Source organism: Pinus tabuliformis, chromosome 8 (genome assembly GCF_031772625.1).
Source record: "Pinus tabuliformis cultivar Carrire ecotype Pingquan chromosome 8, CPIR1, whole genome shotgun sequence".
NCBI lineage: Eukaryota > Viridiplantae > Streptophyta > Pinopsida > Pinales > Pinaceae > Pinus > Pinus tabuliformis.
Window position 1 is genome coordinate 2018397618 of NC_142294.1, and position 9363 is coordinate 2018406980.

At 36.7% G+C, this 9363-nt stretch overlaps 1 pseudogene; it reads right to left on the bottom strand.

The window, feature by feature from the left end:
* Positions 1-272: 272 nt before the first annotated feature.
* Positions 273-1041, bottom strand: LOC149244513 (indole-3-acetic acid-amido synthetase GH3.5 pseudogene; annotated as a pseudogene).
* Between the last annotated feature and the right edge of the window lie 8322 nt (positions 1042-9363).

Genomic DNA, 9363 nt, shown 5'->3' on the forward strand with positions numbered 1-9363 from the left:
TGGTGGAGTTGAGGTTATGTCAACAGTTATGGTTAACAGTTGTGGTTGTGGGTACCTAGTATTGGTGACTCATGGTATTACATGTAGTTGAAGCCCTTAAAAGTCTTGTGTATTCTCCATTATAGGTAGCCATGGTTGAGCTATGAAAGCTCAGGTTGTTGGCTGGCTTGGTTGTGTTTTAGCCAAGGACAATAATAGATCTATTGTTGGTTGGGATTTTCCAGAAAATCATGGTGTACATGGTTTGAATGTGTGTTTCTTGATTGTTATATTTATTTCTCTTGAACCCTAACAGTATACTCGATCAACTGTGCGTCAAACTGCTCTAGATGCTTAACAAAGTTCTGTACCACACTGTGAAGCTCTACTTCATCCTTTTTGTCTAAGTCTATACTCAACACAAAGTTTTGTTTGCATACAAAATGGAATTGAGGCGTAGCATTGTGGAAGCCAGTCACACGTAGCACATCCCCGAGTCTGTAACGATTTAAACCTGCATAAAACGAGTACTTTTAATGCAACATTCACACCAATAGAATACACAAACAAATGTCTAATTGAAAATCTTGTACATATAACTTTACCAGCATATGTGGTGACCACAAGCTCGTATTCTTGCCTAAGCTTCACGTCTACAAGTTCAACCAGCTCCTCTTGCTCTTTCTCGTCGAAGGTCTTTGGTGAATCGAGCGTGTCACCACCTGCTTCTCATTTCCGGTGAACTCGAAGGAACTCGAAATAGGCCATGTTTGGGAGTAAAGTGTATGACACTTCTGAAGGCTTACAAAGAGGTTTTAGATTAAGTCCAAAGTAGCATTCGGAAGAAGCGTACATGGTGCATACTAGGGGTAGCCCTCCGCTGTAGTAATCCAAAGTAGGAATATATTGAGCCATTGCACCAGTCACAATCACATCGATATACTTACTATTTGGCCACAGCCGAGTTATAAATCCTTGACAAGATTCTGTTGAAAATTGCCTTTCAATAAAATCAGCTAATTCTGGATTCGGGTGCAGAAGCTCCCCGATAGCCTCTCTCATTGATGGACCGGTCACCTCTTTGTTGAGAATGCCATTTTTTATGTCGAGGAAAAATTGTTTCCAGTGCTCTTATAGGAAGCTTATGGCTCTGATAAATCCAGAAGCGAAGATGGCTCCCATCCTTAGGACATCATTATTTTGAAGGAGGCTACAGAGCAGCTGAGAGTACATGCTCTGGTAGGAATCTTGACAGAGGACAGTCTGCTAGGACTGGTGTAAACATTGTAGGGATCATAAGGCCTCTCCTTGAGGTGGTTACTCTTGTAATAGCTCGTTAGCACGACATGTGTGAGCAACCGTCCTGGAGTCTTTGCCTCCGATTTTATGAAGAAGAAATACATTCCCTTTCCCTTTCCAATTCCTTCCATGTATCTACATTTCCAACCATTGAACATATTCAGTCTAACACTCAATCGAAGGAATATTATAAATATGTAAAAGATGGTAAGAATATTTTATCAAATTGACCTGGCTATAGTTCATCGAATTTTAAAACATTCCTCAAATGTCCCAATTTAAATTCAACAATAAAAGAACCTCCAACAAATTTGAATATGAAGATTGGACATATTTAAGAAAGAGAAAGACTCACTAATTCATGACGGGCATGAGAAGACTATAGAGAAGATATTTTCTCTCCAATTATTCCTGGATGGTGGGCATCAGCTTCCATTCACCAGCAGATAATCCCAAGCTATGCAAAATTTGTCACACAAATTTGTTAGGAGTCTTGACAAGTTTCCGCAACCCATTGATATTATACTAGTAAAAGACATGGGTCATTTGTTAGTTCAGAGCATACATAACACACAACAGATTTATACTTAGAGACTTAGATGAAAATAGCAAAGAATAATTTTAGAGACAGAGAAATGGAGAAACAACAAGATTACTCAATCAAAAATAGCGGAATAGATAAAACAATCACTGGAGAACATAAATCACTTTGCATTACATAACAGGCCTAGACCTTGGCTTGCTTTCCTTGGCCAGAGAAATTACAAATTTATAGAGGCTGAAGAAGGATCTAGAATCCTGCATGTGTTTTCGATGGAGATCTAGAAACTAATGGTGGTGTAGAAGGATCTAGAATCCTACATGTGATTTAGATGGAGATCTAAAAACTAATGGCGGTGTAGAAGGATCTAGAATCATGCACGAATTTGGCTTCACACTTAACATTCTCCCACTTGAAGCCAAATAAGAGTCATGAATCAAGTCACACCAAGTCCTACCATGCCTCTACGTAAATCATGTTTATTTCATGGTAGAATCTTAGTGAGCATATCAGTAGGGTTCCTATCTGTATGGATATTTTCCAAGGATAACTGTTCTTCCTCCAACGCATGCCGGATCCAATTGTACCTTAAGTCAATGTGCTTGGTTTTTTAATGAAATTTTGGGTTTTTCACCAAGTGAATGGAACTTTGACTATCACAATATAACACGTCCTGCTTTATTCCTATTTCTCCTAGGAATTGTTGCATCCATAACATCTCTTTACAAGCTTCTGTTGCAACTATGTACTCTGCTTCTGTTGTAGAGAGGGATACTATTCTTTGTATCCTTGACACCCAAGACACTGCTACACCTGCAAATGTATACAAATAACCTGTAGTGGACTTTCTGGTGTCCATATCTCCAACCATATCTGCAACTGTAAATCCTTCAATCACAGTATCATCATGACCAAAACATAAACAATAATGACTAGTACCCTTGAGATACCTCAAAATCCATTTTACTGCTTGCCAATGTTGTTTTCTTGGATTGGCAAGGAACCTACTCACTACTCCCACTGAATATGCAATGTATGGTCGGGTGCATACCATGGCATACATCAAACTGCCAACTACTGAAGCATAAGGAATCTTGCTCATCTCTTCTTTCTCCTTGTCATCACTAGGACATAATTCAATACTCAGCTTGAAGTGGGATGCAAGGGGTGTACCAACTGGCTTGGCATCCTTCATATTAAACCTGTCAAGCACCTTCTTGATATATTTTTCTTGTGACAACCACAACCTTTTTCTTTTCCTGTCACGCATAATCCACATGCCCAATATCTGTTGTGCTGGTCCCAAATCCTTCATTACAAATTTGCTACCAAAATCTTTCTTTAACCTATTGATCTTATTCTTATCATGCCCAACAATCAACATGTCATCAAAATATAACAATAATATGATATACTTTCCTTGATCATACCTCTTGATATAGACACAATGGTCATCTTCCAACCTTTGAAAACCATGTTCTGACATGAATGAATCAAATTTCTTGTACCATTGTTGAGGTGCCTGTTTCAACCCATAGAGACTTTTCTTCAACCCACAAACAAGGTCTTCTTTGCCTTTTTCTGTGAAGTCTTATGGCTGCTCCATATAAATTTCTTCCTCCAATTCACCATGAAGGAAAGCAGGTTTTACATCTAACTGTTCACATTCTAAGTCTAAATCAGCAACTAGACCAAGAATGACTCTAATGGATGACATTTTAACAATAGGTGAGAAAATTTCAGTGAAGTCAATACCTTCTTTTTGGGTAAAACCTTTCACCACTAGCCTTGCTTTATACCTCTCCTTCTTTTCATCACCTTCATGCTTAATCCTGTAAACCCATTTATTTTATAGACCCTTTCTAACTTTTGGGAGGTTTACCAACTCCCAAGTTTTATTTTCTAGCAAAGAGTTCATTTCTTCTTTCATTGCTCTCTTCCATTCTTCATTGTGCTCAACTTTACAGACTTCTTGAAAACAATTAGGCTCACCTTCATTAGTCAACAAAATATAGTTTGAAGGAGGAAACCTTTGTGAAGGCTTATGAGGCCTAGAAGATTTGTGAATCAACTGTGGTGGTGCATTATCAGGTTGAATCTCCTGTAAAGGTTCCTGCAAGATTCCTTCTTCTTGTTGTTCATCATTTTCCACTTGTTGTTCTTCATGCTCCTGAATTTTCTGTTCATTTTCTTATATTGGTGGTATGTTTTCCTATTGCTCTTCAAACCTGTCAATAGCCTTCTTGACCTCCAACTCACCTACAATCCTCTTGAACATTTCTAACTCATTAAATATAACATCCCTGCTTCTAATAATTTTATGTTTGATGGGATCCCATAGACGATAACCAAAATCTTCATCCGCATATCCCCCAAAAATGCATTTTATAGATTTATCATCTAGCTTAGTTCAATTTTCTTTGGGAATATGTACGAATGCTTCACATCCAAATATTTTCAAATGAGAATAATTCAAATTCTTACTAGTCCAAACTTCTTCAGGGATACCTCTATCCAAGGCTATAGTTGGAGATCTATTTATGAGGTAGCAAGCGATCCTGACTGCTTCAGCCCAAAAATTCTTCTCCAAACCAGAATTGGACAACATACTTCGCACCTTTTCCATAATGGTGTGATTCATCCTTTCTGCGACACCATTCTGTTGAGGAGTAACAGGCACAGTCTTCTCATGCTTTATGCCAAACCTATTATAATATTCCCTAAATGCATTTGAGAAATATTCTCCACCATTATCTATTCTTAAACACTTCAGCAATTTGTTAGTCTCCCTTTCAGCAGCAACATGGAATTTTTGAAATATTCCAAACACTTCACTTTTACTTTTCATAGGATATGCCCAAACCTTCATAGATGCATCATCTATAAATGTTACAAAATATGATGCTCCTCCTAATGATTTGATGTTAACAGGTCCAAACACATCTGAGTATCAATTATAACACATTTTTCTTTCTGTCATGGCCACCTTTAAGGAATGAAACCATTCTTTTTCTACCATATATACAATGCTCACAAATATCAAGATTGTAGGATTTCAAACCTAGTAATAAATTTTTACCAACAAGGATTTTTAAGCCCTTCTCGCTCATGTGACCCAAATGCTTATGCCACGAATCTACTAAATTTCCTTCTTTTGTGACAGAAGCCAAATCTGATTTTCCTATCAGTGTCTTCAATGTGTATAATGTTCCTATCTTGGGTCCTTTGGCCATGACCAATTCTCCTTTGCTAATTTTCGAGCCTCCTTTTCCAAATCTTGTGGAATAGCCTTCATCATCCAATCGTCCCATAGAGATTAAACTCGCGCGCATTTCTTGTACATGCCTGACCTGTTTCAACAGTATATCTTGTCCATCTTTCATCTTGATCTGGACATCTCCCACTCTAACAATATTACAAAAATGACTATTCCCCAAATGCACTCTACCATAATCACCATGATTATATGAAACAAAACTATCTTTGCATGGGGTTACATGGTGAGATGCCCTAGAGTCAAGGATCCAATCAAAGCTACTACTAGATGTATATACACATGCATCCTCTACTAAAACAGTAAACAACACATCACCATCTGTGGCTACAACTGTAGTCTCACCTTCATTTGTACTGGATGACTTGTGATTTGTATTAGATGGTCTCTGATCCTTTTCTCCTTTCTTCTAAAATCAACATTCTTTCTTCATGTGCCCAGGTTTGCCACAATGAAAGAAGATGATCCTTCCTCTCCTTGATTTTGATTAGCATCTCGATCTTGATCGTCCTTGCTGGCCTAGATCCATTCTCCTACCACGATCAGCTAGAGCTAGAGCTTCTTCTCCCTAGTTTTCCACAATTGACTTGTGTTGCAGTTCCTTATTCATTAAACTATTGTTGACATCATAAAACTTCATGGTCCCTGCAGTTGTTGAAGTGCTCATAGCTACAATTAAATTTTCCTAGTTGTCCAGCATAGAACACATTAGCAAAATAGATCTAATTTCATCATCTAAAATGATTTTAATAGAGGCAAGATGATTAGTAATAATATTAAATGCATTCAAGTGCTCAGCAATTGAAGCACCCTCCTTCATTTTGAGATTATAAAGCTTCTTCATCAAGAACACTTTGTTTGATGTTGTGTTCTTCTCATATAGATCATGGAGCTTCTTCCATAATCCTTCAGCCGTCTTTTCTTTGGACACATTGAAATACACATTCTCTGCTAGATATTGGCGGATTGTTGCAATCCACCTTTTATCTGGCTTATTCCATTCTTCATTTGTCATTGATGAGAGTTTCTTTGTTGTGCCCTCAAATGGAAAATATTGATCCTTCAAAATCAATATATCATCCATTTGTGATTTCCACAGGGCAAAATTAGCCCTGCTCAACTTCTGCATATCTGTAACTATTGTCCCCATTTTCAATATATTGATGCCCAAAACAAAAACTCTACTTAAAAATAAAACTTTAATTGTTACTCTTTAAAATTTAGTAATAATGACCTTCCTCCTTTTAAAATACCCTTTTCAAAACTCCTGCTCCTTTTCAAAATATACTTTTCAAAATTCCAATATATAATTATATAAATATAAAAACATATATAATGTTTTAACCTTTTCACATTTCATACATACATATGTTGGTTTGTATGCGTGCAAGCTTGATGAAAAAAATAATTATGAACTCCACGTAAAGCACTTATGCACTCCACGTTTTAGGCTTCATGGCACATTTCACCATATGCCCATGGCCTTTTTATTTATTGCAACAACTGTCTTAACGTTCCTCAGAGCTATTTCCTGAATAGATCCTTTTCCTGGACTCTCTTTTTTGCATCGATTTCTGATTTCCTGGATAGATGCTTCAACAGCTCCAAAGGTAACAACCAACATTTTAATGAACGCTGCAGAGTAAGGCAATGGCACTAAGTGGCTTGCACGATGGATATTCAACCCTAGCTTTGATACCAATTGTCAGTTCAGAGCATACATAACACACAACAAATTTATACTCAGAGACTTAGATTGCAATAACAAAGAATGATTTCAAGACAGACAAATGGAGAAACAACAAGATTACTCCCAGAAATAGTGGAATAGATAAAACAATCACTGGGGAACAGAACTCCCTTTGCATTACGAAACAGGCCTGGACCTTGGCTTGCTTTCCTTGGGCAGAGAAATTACAAATTTATAGAGGCTGAAGAAGGATCTAGAATCCTGCATGCGTTTTTGATGGAGATCTAGAAACTAATGGCGGTGTAGAAGGATCTAGAATCTTGCATGTGATTTAGATGGAGATCTAGAAACTAATGGTGGTGTAGAGGATCTAGAATCCTGCATCAATTTGGCTTCAAACTTAACATTATTTTTTATATAGATTTTAGCATATTTTGGATACTTAAATTTGAAAATTGAAAATTGACTTTATTTTTATCTATTTAAACTAGAGCATATGTCCATATCTCAGATTATTTTATAGATGTAATAGGTGAGCAGCTTTAGTATTCTAAAATCTTCTATCAAATAAGTAGTTGCAAATTTGATTTACCAAATATTTAAAATATGCGATAAACAAAACAACTCCTATTATATATCCGAAACATTCTAAAATCTATACAAAAACAATCTCCGTACAATGTGTCCTTATGTTGATTGAGGATTACCTCCCGCATCCTACCTACATGGGTGAGGTTAAATAATTGACCACACCCATATGGAATATTTTGGAATCCATAATCGATTTAAGTCTAGGGATTTTACAATTCATCAAAGTGTTAGCGGCAAAGACAAATTATTGACTTTTCTATTGCAAGTTTCGAAATCTGCACTCTATAGGTAAAAACATGAAATAATTTGTCAGGATAATAAAGCAATAAACAGGAAACAACCTGCTACTCCTAACGTTATATTACAAATTAAAAAGAAGGATTTAATTTTTTTGTATTCAGAACATTAATTGTTTTCTGCTCGATCAATACATAGTAGAGTGAAGATGGTTAATACCTTGGGTGAGCAGAAAGAATGGGGGAAGTGTCTCCGCTAGCAATACGACATATGTCAGGCTTCACATCATCATAAGTGATTATTGGCACATACTTCTTGAAAGTGACTCTATCACTTCGTCCATTGAGATCGTATCTTCTCAAGTATTCGGTGTTTGCATTTCTGGACAAGATTGAGGAGAGCACCTAAGTCTGCACTTCGTCTGCATATGTGGTGATGGTCTCAATGAATTCCAGAGCTCTCTTGTTTCGATCTTCCAGAGAAGAATTCATCTCAACTTCCAGTAGTGTACTCATCATAGCAAAATCCCAAATAGTATCATTGATAACTAGGGCTAGTGATATTTTGGGGAGACCTCGGTGATCTGGTAGGGGAGAGACCAGAAATATGGGAGTAGAGACTATGTTGTATCTTAAATCTTTGTCTGCAAAAGGGGAAGCAAATTTCTATAGGAAAATCATACCCTAAACAAACTCAACACAACAGTGTTAGTAACTTCCAAATATCTATTCACTATATATTTCTATTGTGATCTCCCACATACAAAGAGTGGAATTTATAGAGAACGCAGCTCATGGAAATGAGTGACTAGTCGAAAACACGGGAGTAAATTTCATTCAACTGTTGAATAGTGAAAGAAGTTGATAATCTACAAGAAGCAGTAGAAGGTATGAGTAGGCTTTAGCCCTTCTCGCACGCGCTAGTGTTTCACCCTCACTTTCGTTCGGCAGGCAGTTGGTTACAGCTGATTCCAATTCAAGTGCTTGAATCGCATGTACTGTATACGGAAACCACGGAGATGGTACCCCTTGCAGTACAACACAGGGCCCCAGATGTCGGATTCTGATGTCCTTGTGTCGGGGACTATATAGTGGACAAGTGAATCAAGATGACTAACATTTTCACGTTTTCATGTGCGCAAGGAAGAGAAGACTTGGAGTGAACCAATTAGGAATAATTATGTTTATGAAAATTTATGGCTTTTATCTATGGTATTTATATTTAATTTAATTTATTTAATTAATTAATTAATGTGGAAAGTTAACAAATTAAGAGTAATTATTTTTATAAAAAATTTATGGTTTTTACTATGGTGTTTATATATAATTTAGTTTATTTAAAGGTGGAAAGACTCCAAGTAAATTTGTCTTTTGGGGCAAGATTTTTAAACACCACCACTTCTCTCCGTGTTTCATGATCCTAGCAACTAGTATCAAAGTTGTCAGTTCTTATTGTTAATGGTGTGAACTAGGTCTATTGAAGAATATTGAGACTAATACAATAAGTGATTATGAGAAGTTGAATGGGGTCAATTTAATCCTATGGAAATCATAAATGGAGGATACACTAATTCTAAAGGATCCGTATTTGCTAATTGAAGGAGTGGCAAAGAAACCTCCAACAATGGCAGATGAAGCATGGAAGTTGTTGGATAGGAAGGTCATTACTACAATCTATTAAGCAAAGAATGTTCACTTTAATGTAGTGTCTATGGAAGAATTGAATCAATGCCTAGTGTGCAAAGTGTAAGGA